General features: G+C 43.1%; 1 protein-coding gene across 7 annotated transcripts in view; it reads left to right on the plus strand.

Moving 5' to 3' along the window:
* The window catches only part of LOC124019384 (protocadherin-19-like), a 91,435-nt gene that overhangs the window by 60,209 nt on the left and 8,949 nt on the right, over positions 1–22,277 (plus strand). The window lies entirely within an intron of this gene.

The raw sequence follows: 22,277 nt of genomic DNA on the forward strand, positions 1-22,277 counted from the left end.
AGAAGAGACCCCTAAGCAAGTTGGTCCTTGGACTCCTTGGACTTCACAAACACAAACAGACCTCACATAGCTCCAAGACAGCAAAACAATTAGACACAACCAAATCATGAGAAAACAAAAAGATAATTACTTGACACATTGGAAAGAATTTACAAAAAAACAGAGCTAACTAGAATACTATTTGACCCTAAATAGTGAGTACACAGTGGCAGAATACCTGACCACTGTGACTGGCTCAAACTTAAGAAAAGCTTTGACTATGTACAGACTCAGTGAATACTGCCTTGCTATTGAGAAAGGCCGCCGTAGGCAGACATGGCTCTCAAGAGAAGACAGGCTATGTGCACCCTGCCCACAAAATGAGGTGTAATCTGAGCTGCACTTCCTAAACTCCTGCCAAATCTATGACCATATTAGAGACACGTTTCTCTCAGGTTCCACAGACCCACAAAGAATTCAAAAACAAATCCAATTTTGATAAACTCCCATATCTATTGGGTGAAACACCACAGTGTGCAATCACAGCAGCAGGATGTGTAACCTGTTGCCACAAGAAAAGGACAACCAGTGAAGAACAAACACCATTGTAAATACAAACTATATTTGCACTTCATTACACCACTGACATTTGAAATGTCTTTACTCTTTTGAAACTTTTGTGAGTGTAATGTTTACTGTTCATTTTTTATTGTTTATTTCACTTTTGTTTATTATCTATTTCATTTGCTTCGGCAATGTAAACATATGTTCCCCATGCCAATAAAGCCTTTAAATTGAAATTGAATTGAAAGAGAGGGTGTGTGTGTGAGAGAAAGGTAGTGAGAACTGGCACGGACCTGTGAAGAAATTTAATTATATTTTATTTAATTGAGAGTGAATGAAAGATAGGGCTATAGACCGCGATAGAGAGAGAGAGAGAGAACAAAAAAGGATGGAGAATGAGAGAGCGAGAGAGCAGTAGGTGGATAGAAACTGGCACAGACCTGTGTGCTAGTACTGTATGCACCTGGGGGTGTTTACCCAGCTCAAAGGAAACACAGGTGCTTAGACTTGGGAGAGCACAGAGCAGGGGCGTCAGTGTGTGAAGTGAAATTTTAAACTGGGTGGTTCGAGCCCTGAATGCTGATTGGCTGACTGCCATGGTATATCAGACTGTAGACCACAGGTATGAAGAAACATTTATTTTTACTGCTTTAATTACTTTGGTAACCTGTTTATAAAAGCAATAAGGCACCTCTGTGGTTTGTGGTATATAGCCAATATACTACGGCTAAGGGCTGTATCCAAGCACTCCACGTTGCGTCGCACTTAAGAACAGCCCTTAGCCGTAGTATATTGGCCATATACCACACCGCCTCGTGCCTTATTGCTTAAATGAACAGCAGCCATTTGACTGGCTTGCCTCCTACTCTAGTTAACAATTATTTTATTTTCTGAGGAGACAGGAGGATAGATTTGCCATGCTTTGTCCAGTCTCGATGACAAGGCCTTTCATCTTAGCAACTTGAAACAATCAAACAACTCCATTGGTCAATAGGGAAAACTATATTAGCATATTACCCAGGATGCTTCACTTCAGTCTATCTTTGAATTTGTAGAGTTAGCCTACATACTTGGTCATTGGCTTCTGCTATGGAGGAAATCATTAATATAGGACATGTACGGTGAAATGAAATTCTAGCCGAAGTGTGATGGTGTCCAAATGTAGGCACTTAGCAACCGCCGGTGTACCTGATTTTCCCTCCATTTTCTCAAACCATTGCTATCTCTGGCTACACGTGCACATTTTCAGTTTTCCTTTTTCATGCTCCCTCCTCACTTCTCTCAGCCTCGCTCCAGAAAGAGAGCCCAATAAGTGAATGAAAAAAATGTGTAAGGAAGTTATTTATGAGGGAGTCAGGTTTTTTTCCCCGCTTCCTTTTCCCAACAGAGAACCTTCTCAATAGTGGCGAATGGGCTGCAGAGCCAATTAGGAAGTTGTTCGCTCAGGATCACTTGGCCTCACGCACAGCTGTTCTACTGGGATAACTTGCCAGCCTTTCACCCCAAAACATTATGGGTAGGGGAGAAAGGTGGCATAATGTTGTGATAGGAGGGCAATAGAGACGTTTAGTCTCTTCCACTTCTATGTTCATCTGCAGGGGATGCTGCTGTTTAAGGCATATGGATTGAAGTGGATCTGGCTTAGTGGCTAGTGTTGAAGTCCAGCGTGGTGTTGGTTGGTTGGGCAAGGCTCATCAGTGCCAGGGCAGGGAGTGTGTGTGAGTCTGTATGAGTGTGTGCATGCGTGCTTGCGTGTGAATGAGTTGGCATGCCTGCACGTGTTGAGGTGTGTATGTGTGTACTGTATCTGCATGTTACCTGCATGGGGAGGCTAGCTGCAGTTGGACTGTTGCCTCTGCAGTGTCAAACAGTAATGAACAATGATTAGTGAGTTCGACACCTATTGGTTAGCTGGACGTCATTATTTCACAAGCCTCTCCGCAAAAATGCCAGCGCCTCCAAAAGATACATACTGACAGGTCTAGGGAACTCATTATTGAATACTGACAGGTCTATTGAACTCATTATTGAATACTGACAGGTCTAGGGAACTCATTATTGAATACTGACAGGTCTAGGGAACTCATTATTGAATACTGACAGGTCTATTGAACTCATTATTGACTACTGACAGGTCTATTGAACTCATTGACTACTGACAGGTCTATTGAACTCATTATTGAATACTGACAGGTCTATTGAACTCATTATTGAATACTGACAGGTCTATTGAACTCCTTATTGAATGCTGACAGGTCTATTGAACTCATTATTGAATACTGACAGGTCTATTGAACTCATTATTGAATACTGACAGGTCTAGGGAACTCATTATTGAATACTGACAGGTCTAGGGAACTCATTATTGAATACTGACAGGTCTAGGGAACTCATTGTTGAATACTGACAGGTCTAGGGAACTCATTATTGAATACTGACAGGTCTAGGGAACTCATTATTGAATACTGACAGGTCTAGGGAACTCATTATTGAATACTGACAGGTCTAGGGAACCCATTACTGAATACTGACAGGCCTAGGGAACTCATTATTGAATACGGACAGGCCTAGGGAACTCATTATTGAATGCTGACAGGTCTATTGAACTCATTATTGAATGCTGACAGGTCTATTGAACTCATTATTGAATACTGACAGGTCTATTGAACTCATTATTGAATGCTGACAGGTCTAGGGAACTCATTATTGAATACTGACAGGTCTAGGGAACTCATTGTTGAATACTGACAGGTCTAGGGAACTCATTATTGAATACTGACAGGTCTAGGGAACTCATTATTGAATACTGACAGGTCTAGGGAACTCATTATTGAATACTGACAGGTCTAGGGAACCCATTACTGAATACTGACAGGTCTAGGGAACTCATTATTGAATACTGACAGGTCTAGGGAACTCATTATTGAATACTGACAGGTCTATTGAACTCATTATTGAATACTGACAGGTCTATTGAACTCATTATTGAATGTTGACAGGTCTAGGGAACTCATTATTGAATACTGACAGGTCTAGGGAACTCATTATTGTATACTGACAGGTCTATTGAACTCATTATTGAATACTGACAGGTCTATTGAACTCATTATTGAATGCTGACAGGTCTATTGAACTCATTATTGAATGCTGACAGGTCTATTGAACTCATTATTGAATACTGACAGGTCTATTGAACTCATTATTGAATACTGACAGGTCTATTGAACTCATTATTGAATACTGACAGGTCTATTGAACTCATTATTGAATACTGACAGGTCTATTGAACTCATTATTGAATACTGACAGGTCTATTGAACTCATTATTGAATACTGACAGGTCTATTGAACTCATTATTGAATGCTGACAGGTCTATTGAACTCATTATTGAATGCTGACAGGTCTATTGAACTTATTATTGAATGCTGACAGGTCTATTGAACTCATTATTGAATACTGACAGGTCTATTGAACTCATTATTGAATGCTGACAGGTCTATTGAACTCATTATTGAATGCTGACAGGTCTATTGAACTCATTATTGAATACTGACAGGTCTATTGAACTCATTATTGAATACTGACAGGTCTAGGGAACTCATTATTGAATACTGACAGGTCTATTGAACTCATTATTGAATACTGACAGGTCTATTGAACTCATTATTGAATGCTGACAGGTCTATTGAACTCATTATTGAATACTGACAGGTCTAGGGAACTCATTATTGAATGCTGACAGGTCTATTGAACTCATTATTGAATACTGACAGGTCTAGGGAACTCATTATTGAATGCTGACAGGTCTAGGGAACTCATTATTGAATACTGACAGGTCTATTGAACTCATTATTGAATGCTGACAGGTCTATTGAACTCATTATTGAATACTGACAGGTCTAGGGAACTCATTATTGAATACTGACACGTCTAGGGAACTCATTATTGAATGCTGACAGGTCTATTGAACTCATTATTGAATACTGACAGGTCTATTGAACTCATTATTGAATACTGACAGGTCTATTGAACTCATTATTGAATACTGACAGGTCTAGGGAACTCATTATTGAATACTGACAGGTCTATTGAACTCATTATTGAATGCTGACAGGTCTATTGAACTCATTATTGAATGCTGACAGGTCTATTGAACTCATTGAATACTGACAGGTCTAGGGAACTCATTATTGAATACTGACAGGTCTAGGGAACTCATTATTGAATACTGACAGGTCTAGGGAACTCATTATTGAATACTGACAGGTCTATTGAACTCATTATTGAATGATGACAGGTCTATTGAACTCATTATTGAATGCTGACAGGTCTATTGAACTCATTATTGAATACTGACAGGTCTAGGGAACTCATTATTGAATACTGACAGGTCTAGGGAACTCATTATTGAATACTGACAAGTCTAGGGAACTCATTATTGGAGACAGTTAAAAAATATGGACATAAAGAATATTATTTGGAGAAAGAGAGACAGAGTAAAATGGATAGAGGGAGTGAAGTAGAGAGAGAGAGAGAGAGAGAGTGAAGTAGAGAGAGAGAGAGAGAGAGAGAGAGGGGGATAGAGGCAGAGAAAGAAAGAGAGAGTGAGAGAGCTTTTTTCGCATCCAGCTCTTTTTTCATTAACACTCCTGGTGATTGTATCTGTTTCAGTGAGATGGATGCACACTCCTGGAATGTAGAATGTAAGTAAACTGGTAAACAGAAGGCTATTTCACACGGCCTGGCAGGCGGCCACTACTTGCTTTGACCATAGCAGAATAGATAAGGACAAAATATCTGTTTGGAATTGGATCCTCGTCTCTATTGTTATTGGGCTCTTCTTCTTCTTCTTCTCTAGATCTAGTTATAATATGGTCTTGCTACAGGCCATTTTCTCCCTCAGTTGAAAAAGAAGCAGTGAGAAGCACTGAACAAAATGGCTTAATTCTTCCTCTAAGCTTGCATCCCAAATGGCAATCTAACCCCGATATAGTGGGCCTATGGGCCCTGGACAAAAGTAGTGCAGTATGTAGGAAATAGGGTGCCATTTGGGATGCGGAAATGTCTGTCTTCTCATTGTCTTTAAAGGGAGACTGTGGCAGTAAAGCTGCATAAGGGCTCGTCAGTAATGAGGGCCTGTTCATAATTATTAAATGAATTGACCGAAAGACCCTTACACATGCACTAACGTAACGACATAGCCAAATGGAATTGTACTGCCATTACCAACTCAGCGGTCTAATTACACAGTTAAAGTGTATGACGGGGCTGGGGTTAAGCTCGACAGAATCAACACCGCCACATTATCTTCCTCTACCCCTCAGACAAGGTCCCATCATAATAAAGCGCTCTTTCTTTCCCTCTCTCTCCAAACATATGTTAACATTGCCAAAGCAGTGGTCAAAAGTAGTGCACTATGTAGGGAATCTGATGTGAGCGCCACGATGGTTCAGAGTGAAGTGAAACCACGGTACGCTCAGACACATCCATCTTAATTGACAGTAGGTAAACAAACACTGACCATGCAGTAGCCCCCTTTACCGAAGGGAAATGTGTGTGAGCAAAACAAATAGTCCGGTTTGTCAAACACCCCGTCATTTAGATGTGTTTGGATGGAAATACCTCAGATCTGCAGTTTGCCTCTCTTTCTCATACTACAGCAAAACACACTGCAATTGCCCCAAAGGACACAAACACAGGCTCTGCATACAAACGCCTTGCCTTTTGTGTTTTTATTGTGATGTTTTCTTGTGTTCGGAAGAAAAACGCACACAGGAAGTAATGAAAGGGGATAAGGGGAGTGCAGTAAATCCCCCCCCCCTGTGCGTTCCCTAGGCTCACAGTGCAAATGTTTACTATTCTCACAGGTGCCATGTAAAGGTGGCGTTTGCACAGTGGGACGTACCTTTACCTCTGTACAAAGAGGGACGCACACACACACACACACACACACACACACACACACACACACACACACACACACACACACACACACACACACACACACACACACACACACACACACACACACACACACACACACACACACACACACACACACACACACACACACACACAATCCCTACCCCTTGTCTTATAAGTCACCAGTGTGGGAATCCCCCAATATAGAGATCTCTCTGTGAGGCTCTGTGTGTCTCTCACACCATACACAGGCTTTCTCTGTTACAGGCTTCCTTTCTGCACTCTATTACCGGCTTGTTTGTCCATTTCCTGCATTTCTATTTAACCTCCCGGTCTTGATTTGTGATACTCCATAATGTGTTGTGTCTCTGGCATCCAGCAGTAGCTGTACTATGGTCTGAGTCAGTAGAGAGGGCTTTGACAGTGAAAGTCAAGGGGATTTTCTTTGGAAGATGTAACACATGCTTACTTTTGCTCTGGAGGACCATTAGTGTCTCACAGGAGAACAGGCAAACAGCCCCCCCCGTCCTTTGATTATCGAAGCGCTTACTTAATCCCTTGCAGACACGGATGAGCCATGGGTTTTTTGAAGGACTGGAGATTCTCTGATTCTCTAGTTAAGCATGGAAGTTATCAATGCGTGGAAACTCGACTTTTACATGCTCTGTCTTTTTTTTGTTGCCTTTTATGTATTTTTCCTGTTGACCATTTTGAGGGTTTTAGTTAGCCAGGGGTCTTTGGTTTTGGTATTATGACTGTAAGGGGCAAAGTATGGGTCAGAAAAGCTATTTTTCCTGGTTTTAGCACCAGAGACCAGAGGGGCACAAGTCGACTAGCGGCTGCAGGACACTAGTATCTCTCTTTCCTCACATATTCCATATTGTTCACCCCTGAGGGGCTTTCCCATTCATCATTCCCATCCGGTGTGTTCTCTAAACAGAACCCCAGGAATGAAGCCCCTCCATGGGGCACAGATTCCTCTCTACTTTGCCCCACTCATCCGTTTGTGCTGACAACCCGAGAGAGAGAGGGAGAGAGGGAGAGAAAGGATTTTAAAGTCTAGTAAGCAGTCTTGACGAGGGAAAATAAAAAGGGAAGAGAGAAAATGATCTCTGACAGGTAGGAATATTTTTTTCCTCACTCTCTCTCTCACACTCTCTCCTCCGTCTCTCTCTCTCTGTAGGCAAAATACCCCCATGAGTGTGTCAAAGGATTCGACAGCTGCTCAAATAAATATTAACATTTGATTGAATTAAACATCAAACTCAAAAGACTTTTAGTTGTTTCTGCCCGGCAACAGTCCATGTCATCTTCTGGGTAGAATGATGTAGAATTGTCTAGTCAAATATGGAACCTGTTTGAATGACTGAAGATGAAATGTTGACAATGAGTAGACTGGTAGGCAGCATATTAGACAAACCAAATGGCACAACCCCTAGATGGAAAATGTTATGTTTTTAAAGCTAATTTCCTGCAATTCTACATATTTTGACATGGTTTAGGTGAATGACCAGGGTAAAACAAAACAAAACAAAAAAACACAGGTCAGGTGTATTCAGGATGCTTTTAACATTAAATCAACACTCAAAATACGCCAACTTTGTGACTTAGAGATTTTTTGAGGATGACATTTTAAGTACAATTATAAAATTGATGGTTGATGGCAGTGGATAACCAAATCATAGGTTACAGTCTCCTTGTCCATAGACTGCTTTCAAGTTAAGGACACAAATATTTTCTCTTTAAAATAGGGCTGGAAGAAAATCCTGCTTTCTCTCCAAGAGGGTTGGCCTCCCCTGAAGTGCAGGGTGTTTGAAAATGTTCTTGTTATAACAACTAATTCATCAAAATCCCCCAACCTTCAATAAAAATCTAATGAATATCAATATCATTTTACTCTACAAAATATGACATGTTTGAGTTGTGAGTCCCCCATCTCATCTCTGCCTAGCATGTGCATAAAACTAAAATGTCTAAAATGACATTTGATTCCTGGAGCATTTATTATCCAATGCTTAGTGGTATGACATATTCAAAACTGTCCATTAATGGTTGCAGTAATACATAGTCTCATAGTCTCAGATAATTCCTTTTAAAAGACACATCAGATTTCAAATATGTAATTACACTGGACACATTGGGAAGAAGTGGAATAATAATTGTGGGGAATAACAGTAGTGTTCTTGTTGACAAGCACAGTAATTACATTTATGTTTGCCCATTGTTAAGAATGATAATTGTTCCACTGATCAGAGTAAATAAAGTAAATGAGTAATGAAATCTCCTGTAGACAAGATTACAGAAATCTGCCCCTACATCCTAACCAAATAATGTTTATATTTATTGTCCCCGCTCTAGAATAATAACGTACACATGCAGGTGTGAATTAAATCGACTTAAGAACATGCTGTCAAAAGGCTGCCTTCTGCAATAGGGAGTAACAGCAACTACCATGCTGCTCATTTTACAGTTTTATACACTCAGTGGAGAAAGTTCTCCATCCATTCAACTCCACTCTAATCTTGAGGGGTGTTTCTTTAAAACATGTATCCAGTCCCCTTGAATACTTACAGAACTAGACCAATCATATGCTTCCAGTAAGTGTGCTGCGGTTCACAGTGCTGTGGCAAGACAGGACAATGATAGAGGTTCAGCTCGTGATGCTAAATTGCAGGCGCAGATCCTCTGATTTCAAAAGGATTTGGAGCACAGTTGAAAAGTTAATGCCCTGACTATACAGTGGATTAACTAGAAAAATAAACACAGTACTTTTCAACGTGTGAGATTTAAGAGGTGTGCCGTGAGAGCATGAGAAGAGGGTCAAATGCGTGTCTTCCACTCAGGCTTGAGGCCCTCTCCTCTCCTCTCTCTCTACCCCTAACATGGCTGCTGCTCACTTTGCACCACGGACACACACAAAATATATCTCCAGCCTTCCCTCCTCTCCATCCTGTGACTCACAAGACAACATCGCTCTAACGTTGTATCAATGTCCCCTGAACCTTCGCCTAACATTCCCTTAATGTTCCAGCCTTCCACAATACACCCTTAGTATTTAAATCAGCTCTAGAGGGACGACTGCTTATCTCACATGCACTTGTCATGAGCATATGGAAGGTATCAGGGAGAAATGGAGGAGCGCTTCATTATTTCCTAGGGCTCCTCCAATGAGCCTGATGCATCTCCTCCACTGACAGCTCATTTTCCACACAATCCCTGGTATTCATTTGAGAGACCGAGACCCAGACCCAGACCCAGACCCAGACCCAGACCCAGACAGACAGACAGACAGACAGACAGACAGACAGACAGACAGACAGACAGACAGACAGACAGACAGACAGACAGACAGACAGACAGACAGACAGACAGACAGACAGACAGACAGACAGACAGACAGACAGACAGACAGACAGACAGACAGACAGACAGACAGACAGACAGACAGACAGACAGACAGACAGACAGACAGACAGACAGACAGACAGACAGACAGACAGACAGACAGACAGAACATAGTGCTCTTAGATACCTCTTTCCATTGCTTATTCATGACCTCGCTGTAGTTACTAGGCATGCTAGGCTAGGTGTGTTAATAATCTCCTCACAAACCAAGTGGAATCGACCTCGCGGTAGTTACTAGGCATGCTAGGCTAGGTGTGTTAATAATCTCCTCACAAACCAAGTGGAATCACAATTGTTTGTCGAACACGTAGCGAGAAGTTGATGGAGGAGGCCTGAGCTGGGCAGCAGAACAGTACAGGGGGATCAGGGATCAGGTACTGATCAGAGGGGGAGAGATTAAGGACATGTCATGTGCCTGGAGTTGACAGAGAGTGGAGAGAGTAGTATTACAGCACCTGAATTTCAAATCTGTGTGTTTGTGTGTGTGTGTCTGTGTATGCACGTGTGTGTGTATGTGTGTGTGTGTCTGTGTATGCACGTGTGTGTGTATGTGTGTGTGTGTCTGTGTATGCACGTGTGTGTGTATGTGTGTGTGTGTCTGTGTATGCACGTGTGTGTGTGTGTGTGTGTGTGTGTGTGTGTGTGTGTGTGTGTGTGTGTGTGTGTGTGTGTGTGTGTGTGTGTGTGTGTGTGTGTGTGTGTGTGTGTGTGTGTATGCACGTGTGTGTGTGTGTGTGTCTGTGTATGCGCGTGTGTGTGTGTGTGTGTCTGTGTATGCACGTGTCTGTGTATGCGTGTCTGTGTATGCACGTGTCTGTGTATGCACGTGTGTGTGTATGTGTGTGTGTGTGTGTGTGTCTGTGTATGCACGTGTGTGTGTGTGTGTCTGTGTATGCACGTGTGTGTGTGTGTGTCTGTGTATGCGTGTGTGTGTGTGTGTGTGTGTGTGTGTGTGTGTGTGTGTGTGTGTGTGTGTGTGTGTGTGTGTGTGTGTGTGTGTGTGTGTGTGTGTGTGTGTGTGTGTGTGTGTGTGTGTGTGTGTGTGTGTGTGTGTGTGTGTGTGTATCTGTGTATGTATGTGTGTGTGTGTGTGTCTGTGTATGTATGTGTGTGTGTGTGTGTATGTATGTGTGTGTCTATATATGTGTGTGTCTGTGTATGCACATGTGTGTGTGTGTGTGTCTGTGTATGCACGTGTGTGTGTATGTGTGTGTGTGTGTCTGTGTATGCACGTGTGTGTGTGTGTGTGTATGTGTGTGTGTGTGTGTGTGTCTGTGTATGCACGTGTGTGTGTGAAAGAGAAAGGTAGAGAGAGATTGTGTCTGGAGGTTGTGTGTCTGGAGATTGTGTCCATGTGCATGCATGTGTGTGTGTGTGTATCTGTGTGTCTGCATCTGTGTGCTGGGTCGAGCAAATGAGTGTGTGTGTGTGTTTAAAAGGTTAATGAGAGAGAGCAGGGTAGAGCGATAAAGCTAGAGAGGAGGGGACTGTGGGTGGAGGAGAGAGAAAACAGACTGAAATATGAGTAGCCCAGCCCGGGCCTCGTACTAGCCGTCTCCAGTCTGCCAGGCTATTGTGGTTCTGATTGATTTGGTGTTTATGGGCTGTGGAAGTCTGTGGAAGCACTAAGTAGTCTCCACTCCCCCTCTCCCCCTTACTCCTATCCTCCTAGTACCTCCAGAATCCTCCTTTGGGTTTGGCACAGCCCCATCTCCATTCCAACACACCCTTCACCGGTAACAAGGCTCAGGGGGCAGAGATCTGTAGGGAGGCTAGGGATGACCCCAGCCATCTCTCAGTCATCCCTCTCTGTATCCTAATCACATACTAAATAATTGCCAGGGGAACATCGGCTGGAACCAGGGGCCGAGCCCAGTGGAGATGATCCGACCACCACTGCTCATTAAATTCCAGATGTAGGTCTCAACCACTACAGGAAGCTTTGCTTATGTGCTGGATCACGAATCAAAACACATTGGAAATGGTATGATTATATATTGGCTTGATTGAAATACCATGTCATCTATGGTGTCTGTACAGAGTGAATGAAAACGCACTTTGGTGATGACAGTCCTGATTCATGACAAATTTTCTTCTCTGCCCTGCATTGATTTAGTCACCATAATTCTGGCCATTTTACAAGGGTAAAAACACCAATAACTTTTGAACGGATTATGATAGAGACATGAGGTTTTGACCATGGTTTTCATAGCGGAGGATCTATACAATTTACATAATATTTTACCCATTGGTCAAAATATGAGTTTTTGATTGGACACCCTATGTAATCTTAATCTGTATGTATGTATCTTGATGATGACGATGTGGAACTCTACTAGTGGGAGCTGTGTGTGTTGCAATAACCGAGCAGGCCAGAAAGCGTTGGGAGAGGCTTTGTGGGTGTGCGTGTGTGTATATGTGCTTGTGTGTGTGCGGGCTGCCAAAGCAAAGCTGGGCCTCGTATTACAGGGATCCTTGGCTATCAGACGAGCCTGTATGCGCTCCCTCTAGGAGTTACCTTGCAATGAGCCAGCTCTAATCAACTCCATTAGCTACACTGCAGACTCCCATTTAGGAACACTTTACAGTACTACAGTCAGAATGTCAGTAGGGTATAGGCACAAAGATATGAACAGCCATGCAGCCACAATGAATGAATATGCCACTCTCACAGACATGCATACTACAGGCAAGCACATAATATGCTTACACACACATACACACGCATAAGCACACAGGCACAACCTACCTGGCACCCCTATAAATAATAACCTCAAGTCAGAACCGTTACAACACACATCGTAAAACAGACAAGCATACACAAACCAGATGCATGCACACACGAACCAGATGCAAGCACACATGGATGCATGTACACACACATGCACACACACGCAAGGAATGGGGGGAGATTTTCTGGGCATTACAGTTCTTGGCAATAGGTGTTTCTTTTATCTCATGCCTCCACCAAAGGGAAAGATAAAGCATATACTGGACTCTGTTTAAGGGAGAGAAAATCAGCTGTCTTCTGACAAGTACATTGTAACCCTGCAGTTTTCTGTCCAGAATACAAAGAGACATTTATCACTGCAGCTGGTGAGAGGAGGTAAGGAGAGCGAGAAAGAGAGAGAATGAGAGAGAGAGAGAGAGAGAGAGAGAGAGAGAGAGAGAGGCACATCTCTCCACTGATACAATGTCTGCATCTCTGCTTTTAACCCTCTCTCACACTTCCTGACGGATAGAATGCTTCTCTCCTCCTCATTTAAAGTGCATTCTGAATTTTTCCACATTTTGTTACGTTACGGCCTTATTCTAAAATAGATTAAATGAAAGAAATGTCCTCATCAATCGACACACAATACCTCATAATGACAAAGCGAGATCAGGTTTTTAGAAATGTTTGAAAAAAATGTACCAATTAAAAACTGAAACAACTTATTTACAACGAGTATTCAGACCCTTTCCTATGAGACTGTAAATTGAGCTCAGGTGCATCCTGTTTCCATTGATCATCCTTGAGATGTTTCTACAAATTGATTGGAAACCACCTGTGGTAAATTCAATTTATTGGACATGATTTGCAAAGGCACACACCTGTCCATATAAGGTCCCACAGTTGACAATGCATGTCAGAGCAAAAACCAAACTGTGAGGTTGAAGGAATTGTCTGTAGAGCTCCGAAACAGGATTGTGTCGAGGCACAGATCTGGGGAAGTGTACCAAAACATTTTTCAGCATTGAAGGTCCCGAAGAACACAGTCATTCCATCATTCTTAAATAGAAGCTGTTTGGAACCACCAAAACTCTTCCTAGAGCTGGCCGCCTTGCCAAACTGAGCAATCGGGGGAGCAAGGCCTTGGTCAGGGAGGTGACCAAGAACCCGATGATCACTCTGACAGAGCTCCAGAGTTACTCTGTGGAGGTGGGAGAACTTTCCAGAAGGACAACCATCTCTGCAGCACTCCAACAATCAGGCATTTATGGTAGAGTGGCCAGACGGAAGCCACTCCTCAGTAATAGGCACTTGATAGCTGATTGGAGTTTGCCTAAAGGCAACTTAAGGACTATCAGACCATGAGAAACAAGATTTTTTTTAGTGGCAGTGACTGGGAGACTAATCAGGATTGAGGGAAAGATGAACGGAGCAAAGTACAGAGAGATCCTTGATGAAAACCTGCTCCAGAGTGCTCAGTGTCCCAGAGTGCTCAGGACCTCAGACTGGGTTGAAGGTTCACCTTCCAACAGGACAACGACCCTAAGCACGCAGCGAAGACAACACAGGAGTAGATTCGGGACAAGTCTGAATGTCCTTGAGTGTCCCAGCCAGAGCCCGGACTTGACTCCGATCTAAGGTCTGGACAGACCTGAAAATAGCTGTGCAGCAGCGCTCCCAATCCAACCTGATAGAGCTTGAGAGGATCTGCAGAAAAGAATGAGAGGAACTCCCCAAATACAGGTGTGCCAAGCTTGTCGCATCATACCAAAGAAGACTCGAGGCTATAATCGCTATAAGGTGCTTCAACAAAGTACTGAGTAAAGGGTCTGAATATTCTTGTAAATGTGATATTACATTTTTGTATTTTTAATACATTTGCAAAATAAAATAAAAATGTATTTCTTTTGCTTTCTCGTTACTGTGTGTAGATTGATGAGGGGGGAAAGGTTTAATCCATTTTAGAATAATGCTGTAAAAATGTGGATAAAGTGAAGGGGTGTTGTTGATGTGTGTCTCAGTGTTGTGTCTCAGTGTTGTTGTGTGTCTCTCAGGGTTGTTGATGTGTCTCCTAGTGTTGTTGATGTGTGTCTCCCAGTGTTGTTGATGTGTCTCAGTGTTGTTGATGTGTCTCAGTGTTGTTGATGTGTCTCAGTGTTGTTGATGTGTCTCAGTGTTGTTGATGTGTCTCAGTGTTGTTGTGTCTCTCAGTGTTATTGATGTCTCTCCCAGTGTGGTTGATGTGTCTCTGTGTTGTTGATGTCTTTCAGTGTTTTTGTCACCTTTTATGCTGCTTTTACATTTTCCTCCCCTCGTATTTCAACCCCTTTGACGACATTACATATATGGAATTTGTTACGGCGAAGACACCACATCCTCTTTCTTCTGTGGTAATTAAGGTGGTGACAAAAGATTACTGCCCTGGGCATCTGGCATTTCCATATCTCTCAGTCTGCTTCATGTATTTTGAGCGCGGATTGATTTATTCTTTAACGTTCAGTTATTTGGAATGCAGACCCCCTTTTATCTGAGCAGAAACACTACCCCGCCAGCTGTGCCAGAACACCTATAAAACATGAATATAAGTATTTTCGTGGATTTCAGGTTCCACGGGTTGAGAAGAAGTAAACCAAACCTCTTTTCTCTGTCTCGGCCTCACTGATTAGTGTCTGAGTCCCCTTGGTTGTCTCCTATGATGATCACGGTATTGAAATCAAATACAGCCATTTTGAACAGGGTATAATTTGAGGTTGAGGGAGGGACTTCCCCTTGGTACAGAATGACTACAGCCAAAGCCTACCTATTGACCAGCCAGGGTCCAGACGGTCAGCTATTGATGAAAGATTAAAGGGAGGGAGGGGATCAGTAAACAGCCTGTGGACTCCTGTAGCCTTCCTCACCTCTCCAACCATTCCAGAAGGCCTGTGGCCACTACTGATAAACTAGGAGCATGCTGATGCTGATGACTCTACTTCCAACACACACACTGCCCAGACCATCATGTGCACATGCCTCCTCTCCAGCCACTGAGTTTACGCAACCTCCATTCCTCCATGAGGTCCAAGAGAAAAATAAGAGAACAACAACCCCAAGTGCATTCTGGGTATGCCAATCGAATAGCTTTCCCTTAGTATGTGGGTTATTTTTTTCTATCTCATAAAGGAAGGAATTCCATTCAATCACTTCATTCTCCTTGGTGAGCCAATTATAATTTTTCGGCCCTTCCTCCTCTTCCACCCCTTTAAAAAGGAGGATAAAAAGTAATGGGAGAGGTTAGCCGTTAAATTTAATGGCAGACAGGAAAGCTTCAAAATGGCTTTTTTTAATGATGCGCTGGCTTGTTCTCATGCATTCTCTATTAAAACTCAGGGCTACACATAAACAGCAAAGAGAGAGACCGACCGGCCACCGCCAAACCCCAGACAATGAATTGCTCCAGACACACGAGCCGCCATATATACATTAGGGGTCTCAAGCCCCTTAGTTTTCACCAGGCCATATTAATAATACACATTACTATAATGGGAATATTGTACTTCCTTGACTGCATCCCAAATGGCACCCTATTACCTATATCGTGCACTACTTTTGACCCATAGGGCTCTGGTCAAAAGTAGTGCACTATGTCTGGATTAGAGTGCGATTTGGGACGTACACCTTCTCCCAGGTCGGCTCTCATTAGCATCACAAAGAGATCAAAAACAACCTAATAAGGCTAGTTACCATGGACGCTGATATCATTCGGCACTCACAGTAGATGTCTTATTTAATATCCCGCCACACGAGGAGTTCCTTCTGACGTGGGTGTCCTTGAGGACATTGGCCCTCCCGTCCCCACCTCCACGACCAACCTACACACCTTGTTATGTGTGTGATCCATCCCTACAAGGGGTATTCCAGCTGGCATAGGGGGTGACACGGTGCCAAGCTGAGTTCTTGCTCCCTTGCCACAGATATGGCATTTAATGTCAATGAGTATGTTTACAAGTAGGGTTGCAAAGGGTCGGAAACTTTCCGGTAAATTTCCAAAGCGGGGGTTGAAGATTGGTGGCCTTCCGGGCAAATTTGAGGCTTTTTGAGCCTGACAAAAAGCCATCCTCAACAAGGTTGGAAAGTGACAGTGAAGATGAGGCCTCAGAGTCTGATGTTCAAGAGGTGGACATTGAGGAGGTCCAGGGAGAAGACATGGAAGCCTTAGAGGAAGACAACCAAAGCTTTAGTTTCTAGACTCTCATTTAACAGATGTATGTGTCACGCCTTGGTCATTGTATCTTGTGTTTTTGTTATATGTTTGGGTAGGCCAGGGTGTGACATGGGTTTATATGTTGTATTTCGTATTGGGGTTTGTATTAATTGGGAGTGTGTATTATTAGGGGTGTGTCTAGTTAGGCTTGGCTGCCTGAGGAGATTCCTAATTGGAGTCAGCTGATTCTAGTTGTCTCGGATTGGGAACCGTATTTAGGCAGCCTGAGTGCGCGTTGTATTTCGTGGGTGATTGTACCTGTCTTTGTGTTAGGCTGTAAGTAGTTTCACTCGTTTGTTGTTTTGTATTCTCAGTTATTTCATGTACAGCATTTTCTTCATTAAAAGTCATGAGTAACCTACACGCTGCATTTCGGTCTGACTCACTTCAAACAACAGACGAATATCATTACAGTATGTTGAAATCGTTTTTGGGAGATGCGATGGATCATTGGAATGAAATGTTCCCTTGAAATGTTCCCTTTCTTTTGTTGTTCAGTGAAATCATCCCATGTGAATAGTCAACTCATTTAATTAAAGTTCAATTCATAACTAAATAGTTTTTTTTACATTTCTATTGGAAGGATTTAATAATTTGCAATAATGTATATTTATGAGGTCAAGTGTTTGTCTCCATATTATTCTTTTATTTTATTACTGTTATTTATACAGGTTGTTCGACATTAATATAACATCTCTTTTCCAAGAGGTCAAAATGATATGATGTGGTAAATATATCCAATGCAAAAAACATTTACATTTAAATGGTATTAATACTAATTAGCAAATATTTCTGTTAATTCCCATATATTCCCGTTAATTCCCACAGAAAGTTTCCACCTCTGAATATTCCCCAAAATGTGCAACCCTATTTACAAGCACACTAATAATTTGATTTTGAACTGATTATGGCAGTAGGCAGATTATGCAATAGTCATGTAAACACTTTACTCTGTTTATCTTAAATCGGCGTAAGGTCAAAATCAAAGGAAGCGAACGCCAATGAAACATCTACTTTTCTAAGCAATCTTTCAAATGATTAGGACATGTAAACAGTTTAATAGGCGTTCCAGCGGGGTATTTGATCTGTGCATGTGCTAGCACCGGTAGTGCCAGCCTCCCTCTTTGGCGCAAGCGAAGTGAGTTTGGAAAAACGGAAAGTATGCACCTTAGAAATAGTTTTCACATACTAACTTTATACAGTATGTCTGAACTCAGAATCAAATAGGCTTCCCAAAAATAGCATGGTTACTGTGGTAGAACATTTATTTTGATTGATTTGAGTGTAAACAGGATTATTAGGGAAATCGTTATTCCTGCAAAGCATGTAAGTGTTTTAAACAAACAAATATTAATAGGAAGATTCACAAAATTATTGTGTGCATGTAACTGTACCCAAGTTTTCATGGTCTTCCCTCACTCTCTGTCTGTCTGTACTGCTGACAACCCCCTCTCCACTGTAGTGGCTAGATAAATGTTAGAGACCCCCTCTCCACTGTAGTGGCTAGAGAAATGTTAGAGACCCCCTCTCCACTGTAGTGGCTAGAGAAATGTTAGAGACCCCCTCTCCACTGTAGTGGCTAGAGAAATGTTAGAGACCCCCTCTCCACTGTAGTGGCTAGAGTAATGTTAGAGACCCCCTCTCCACTGTAGTGGCTAGAGAAATGTTAGAGACCCCCTCTCCACTGTAGTGGCTAGAGAAATGTTAGAGACCCCCTCTCCACTGTAGTGGCTAGAGAAATGTTAGAGACCCCCTCTCCACTGTAGTGGCTAGAGAAATGTTAGAGACCCCCTCTCCACTGTAGTGGCTAGAGTAATGTTAGAGACCCCCTCTCCACTGTAGTGGCTAGAGAAATGTTAGAGTCCCCCTCTCCACTGTAGTGGCTAGAGAAATGTTAGAGACCCCCTCTCCACTGTAGTGGCTAGAGAAATGTTAGAGACCCCCTCTCCACTGTAGTGGCTAGAGAAATGTTAGAGACCCCCTCTTCACTGTAGTGGCTACAGAAATGTTAGAGACCCCTCTATGCTGTAGTGGCAGTGACTAGAGAAATGCTAGAAAATACTGAGTGGTGTTGCCATGGGCTCAGTGCTATTATGTGCCATCACAGCGAGGCCCCTCTCAGCTATGAATAATGGAGACCCTCGGATAGAAACAGCAGTTCTCCAGACACCAAACAAAAAGGGCCTTTTGTGGCTGGAGAAAATCACAACAAGCCCCTGTGCAACATTAGTCTCAATGTGTCTGTATGTAATACTAAGGTGTGGGGGATGGCAGGGACTGCTGCTGCCGTTGCCGCGGCGACAATGGTAATAGTTTCTTATTCCTTCTGTTTTCCTCTCATAAAAATTCCCCAGGACTTTTACCTTGGCTAGGGGTTGGTCCATTGAACCGGTGCTGTGAAAGTTAGGTTGACCCGCGCCAGGCAGAGCTGGCTGACTAGGTCTCTCTCTTATCAAGCTTCTCTACTGGACCGCTAGCCTCTCCCCAGGGGGCCATTCCTGCTTAGCAGTGTTTTCTGCATGCACAGCCAAATCAGCCCAGCACACTCGGCAGCCCCCCACATTGTCCTACTTCCATAGATTGTTCAAGTGAGCAGGAAAAAAGGGATATGGAAAGATATGGAGACAATGTAAGAAATAATAACAGGAGAAAGAGAGAGAGAGATACAGGAAGGGAGTGCGTGAGAGAGAGAGAGAGAGAGAGAGAGAGAGAGAGAGAGAGAGAGAGAGAGAGAGAGAGAGAGAGAGAGAGAGAATGCTCGTGTGTCTTTCTGCTGAGAGATAAAACGGAATATAAAACATAGTCCCGGCTGACACAGAGTGAACATGACTGAATGAGATGGCACATTACATTAATTATGTAAGGGGCCTCTGTTCAAGCAGTGCCGAGTCTCGCTGGGAAGAGACGGAGATGGGATGAGTCCTAAATTGGGCCCTACTCCCTGTTTAGTGCACAATGTTTGACCAGGGCCAATAGGCAGAGCCATAGAGCTCTTGGTCAAAAGTAGTGCATTTTATATGGAAAATGGTGCCATTTGGGATGTAGCCAAGGATTCTGGAGATGTTAGTGTATTCTATGCCTCGGTGTGCTGGGCCCAGCTGTTTAGAGAAAGACACATTGATTTGTTGAGCTCAGGCTGCCGGATGTCCAGGTGGGTTCATAGTCTGATGGGTACTGAGCTATTGTGTTGGGTTTCCTGAGTGAATAAAACACCACACAATAAAATACAAAATTTAAGGGTTGCTTTATGGCAGCACTAGGGTGAGAGTGGAGTGGCTATGTGTAAAGTGCATTGACCTGAGGTATATTGGAATATGTTGTCTGTCAATGCCCAATCACACATCCATTCCCCTCAACAATATTTGGTCATGTGTTAGATTGTTCTAGGGCATGAACGTGTATTGCAATACTGAAATCATCTCAATAAAATAGTAGTGTTAAGTAGCATGTGCAGCACGTTACACATCGACGCTGTCCTTTGTTACAATAGTATTCCTGAAAATACTATTCTAAAATATTCCAACTCTGGTTCTACAAACTCCACAAATAGACTAATTTGAAAGCTGTCCAATAAGTGTCTCCCTGGAGATGAGTAAGAAAACCTCAGGACCTCAGCTTTTCCTGTTCTTTTCTCACAGATCATTTCATCCTGCCTACACTGCCGATCGGTTAACATCCTCCTGCCTCACCCTACTCTTCCCTCTCCATCCCTCAACCCCAAAAGCCCAGCTCTTCCTTGTCTCCCCACCACAGATGTAATTTACTGTCTGCGTTTGTCCCTCCTCTCTCCCTCTCTCAGACTCAAGGGTTTTTGCTAAAGCAAATTAGCTTGCTAGCTCGGTCAAGCTTAAACACAGCAGAAATGCACCATTTGATACAGTGTATTTAAAGATGTCCTTCCTTCCGCTGCCGATGCCATTATGGAGAGGACATTTGTGTTCTGGGGATGCATCCCACTGTTGTTGTGGGCCTGCAGTGAGCCAGGTTAATCTGAGGGTCTGCCATTAGGAGGCCAACTTTAGTGGGTGAGCACCACTACAATGGCTTCTTCTGCATCTAATGAGCCGGTCGCCCATGATGCTATACAGTTAAGGCTCTGATAGGTTGGCCTGACATGGCTATGTGTGTGTGGAGTCCTCCACTACCCTCTTAGCCCGGTTTGTCCTGGTTCAGCCCAGCTCAACTCATCTTAGCTTAACTCTCCATGCATGTACGCCTGTTTAAGATCCAGTCGAGATGGGCTGTTGTTGAATCAGAGCCCCGGGCTGCTCACGCAGCGTATTAACCCCCCTCATCGCATGAATTATTACAACGTACTGATCCAAGTCGCCTACATCACACCAGATCAGACATGATCACTTTGAAACCTGCCCCTCTGAGTGTCCCCTACCTCCTTCTATCTCCATATTCCACGTTCCCAATAAAGGCTGAGCCCCCGGAGCCAGCGATGCCATTTTTTTATATATATCTCCTACACTCTCAAAAAAGGTTCTATAATGGTTCTTTGGCTGTCCCCATAGGAGAACCCTTTTTGTTTCCAGGTAGAACTATTTTGTGTTCCATGTAAAACATGGAACCCAATAGGATTCTACCTGAAACCAAAAGGTTTCTTCAAAGGGTTCTCCTATGGGGACAGCCAAATAACCATTTTAGAACCTTTTTTTCGAAGAGTTTAGGAGATATAACCATCAATGGCAACTAGAGGTCACAGAAGCCTGTACAAAAATGCCATCGCTGGCTCCGGGGGTATATATAAAACACTGTATGATAGGGTGTGGAAATGTGCCTCCCAGCAAATTAGAATTAGTCGCCAGACAGGGCGCGTGGAAAAACCGTCCCACCAGCCCACCACACGTATGTCATCATGACAACGAGCTCGTGCTCGTTACCACTATATCAAGCAGTCCATTGGCTCGCCGCTTCTGCCTTTGAACAAAACAGTGCAGTAGGCAGTGATGACAAAGTGATTTATAAAAACAGCAAATGCTTTTGCTTTTTTTCTCCCTCTCTCTTCTCTTCTCCCCGTCGCAGTTACACAGCTGTTAAACAGATGCTGTTTGTACCAATTTAGAAGCCACTGCATTGTTTGTCAACACCGGTTTGGAGATTCATTCTTTAAAACAGGGGGAACCTGTGATGGAATGCACACGCACCGGGGGTTGATGGAGCAGCAGAATGAAAAGGGAGGGGGAAAATGGAGAGGAGAGGAGGCAGGGAATGTTTAGAGGAAAAATGCTCCTCTGGAATTTGGCATGATTTACCGTGTGGCTTTCAAAATAATTAATGAAAACACTACTTGTAAAAGAAATAGGCAACAGCCGTGGTGGTGGTTGTTGGTGTTGACCGGAGATATAAGTTAACCTGTCAGCTTGCGTTAGTCGCCGACAAGCCGCACCCGGGGCCTTCACGGAAGAGACTGGCCTGTCAGACACACTTACCCGTCCGCTCGG

The sequence above is a fragment of the Oncorhynchus gorbuscha genome, unplaced genomic scaffold (genome assembly GCF_021184085.1).
Source record: "Oncorhynchus gorbuscha isolate QuinsamMale2020 ecotype Even-year unplaced genomic scaffold, OgorEven_v1.0 Un_scaffold_876, whole genome shotgun sequence".
Classification (NCBI taxonomy): domain Eukaryota; kingdom Metazoa; phylum Chordata; class Actinopteri; order Salmoniformes; family Salmonidae; genus Oncorhynchus; species Oncorhynchus gorbuscha.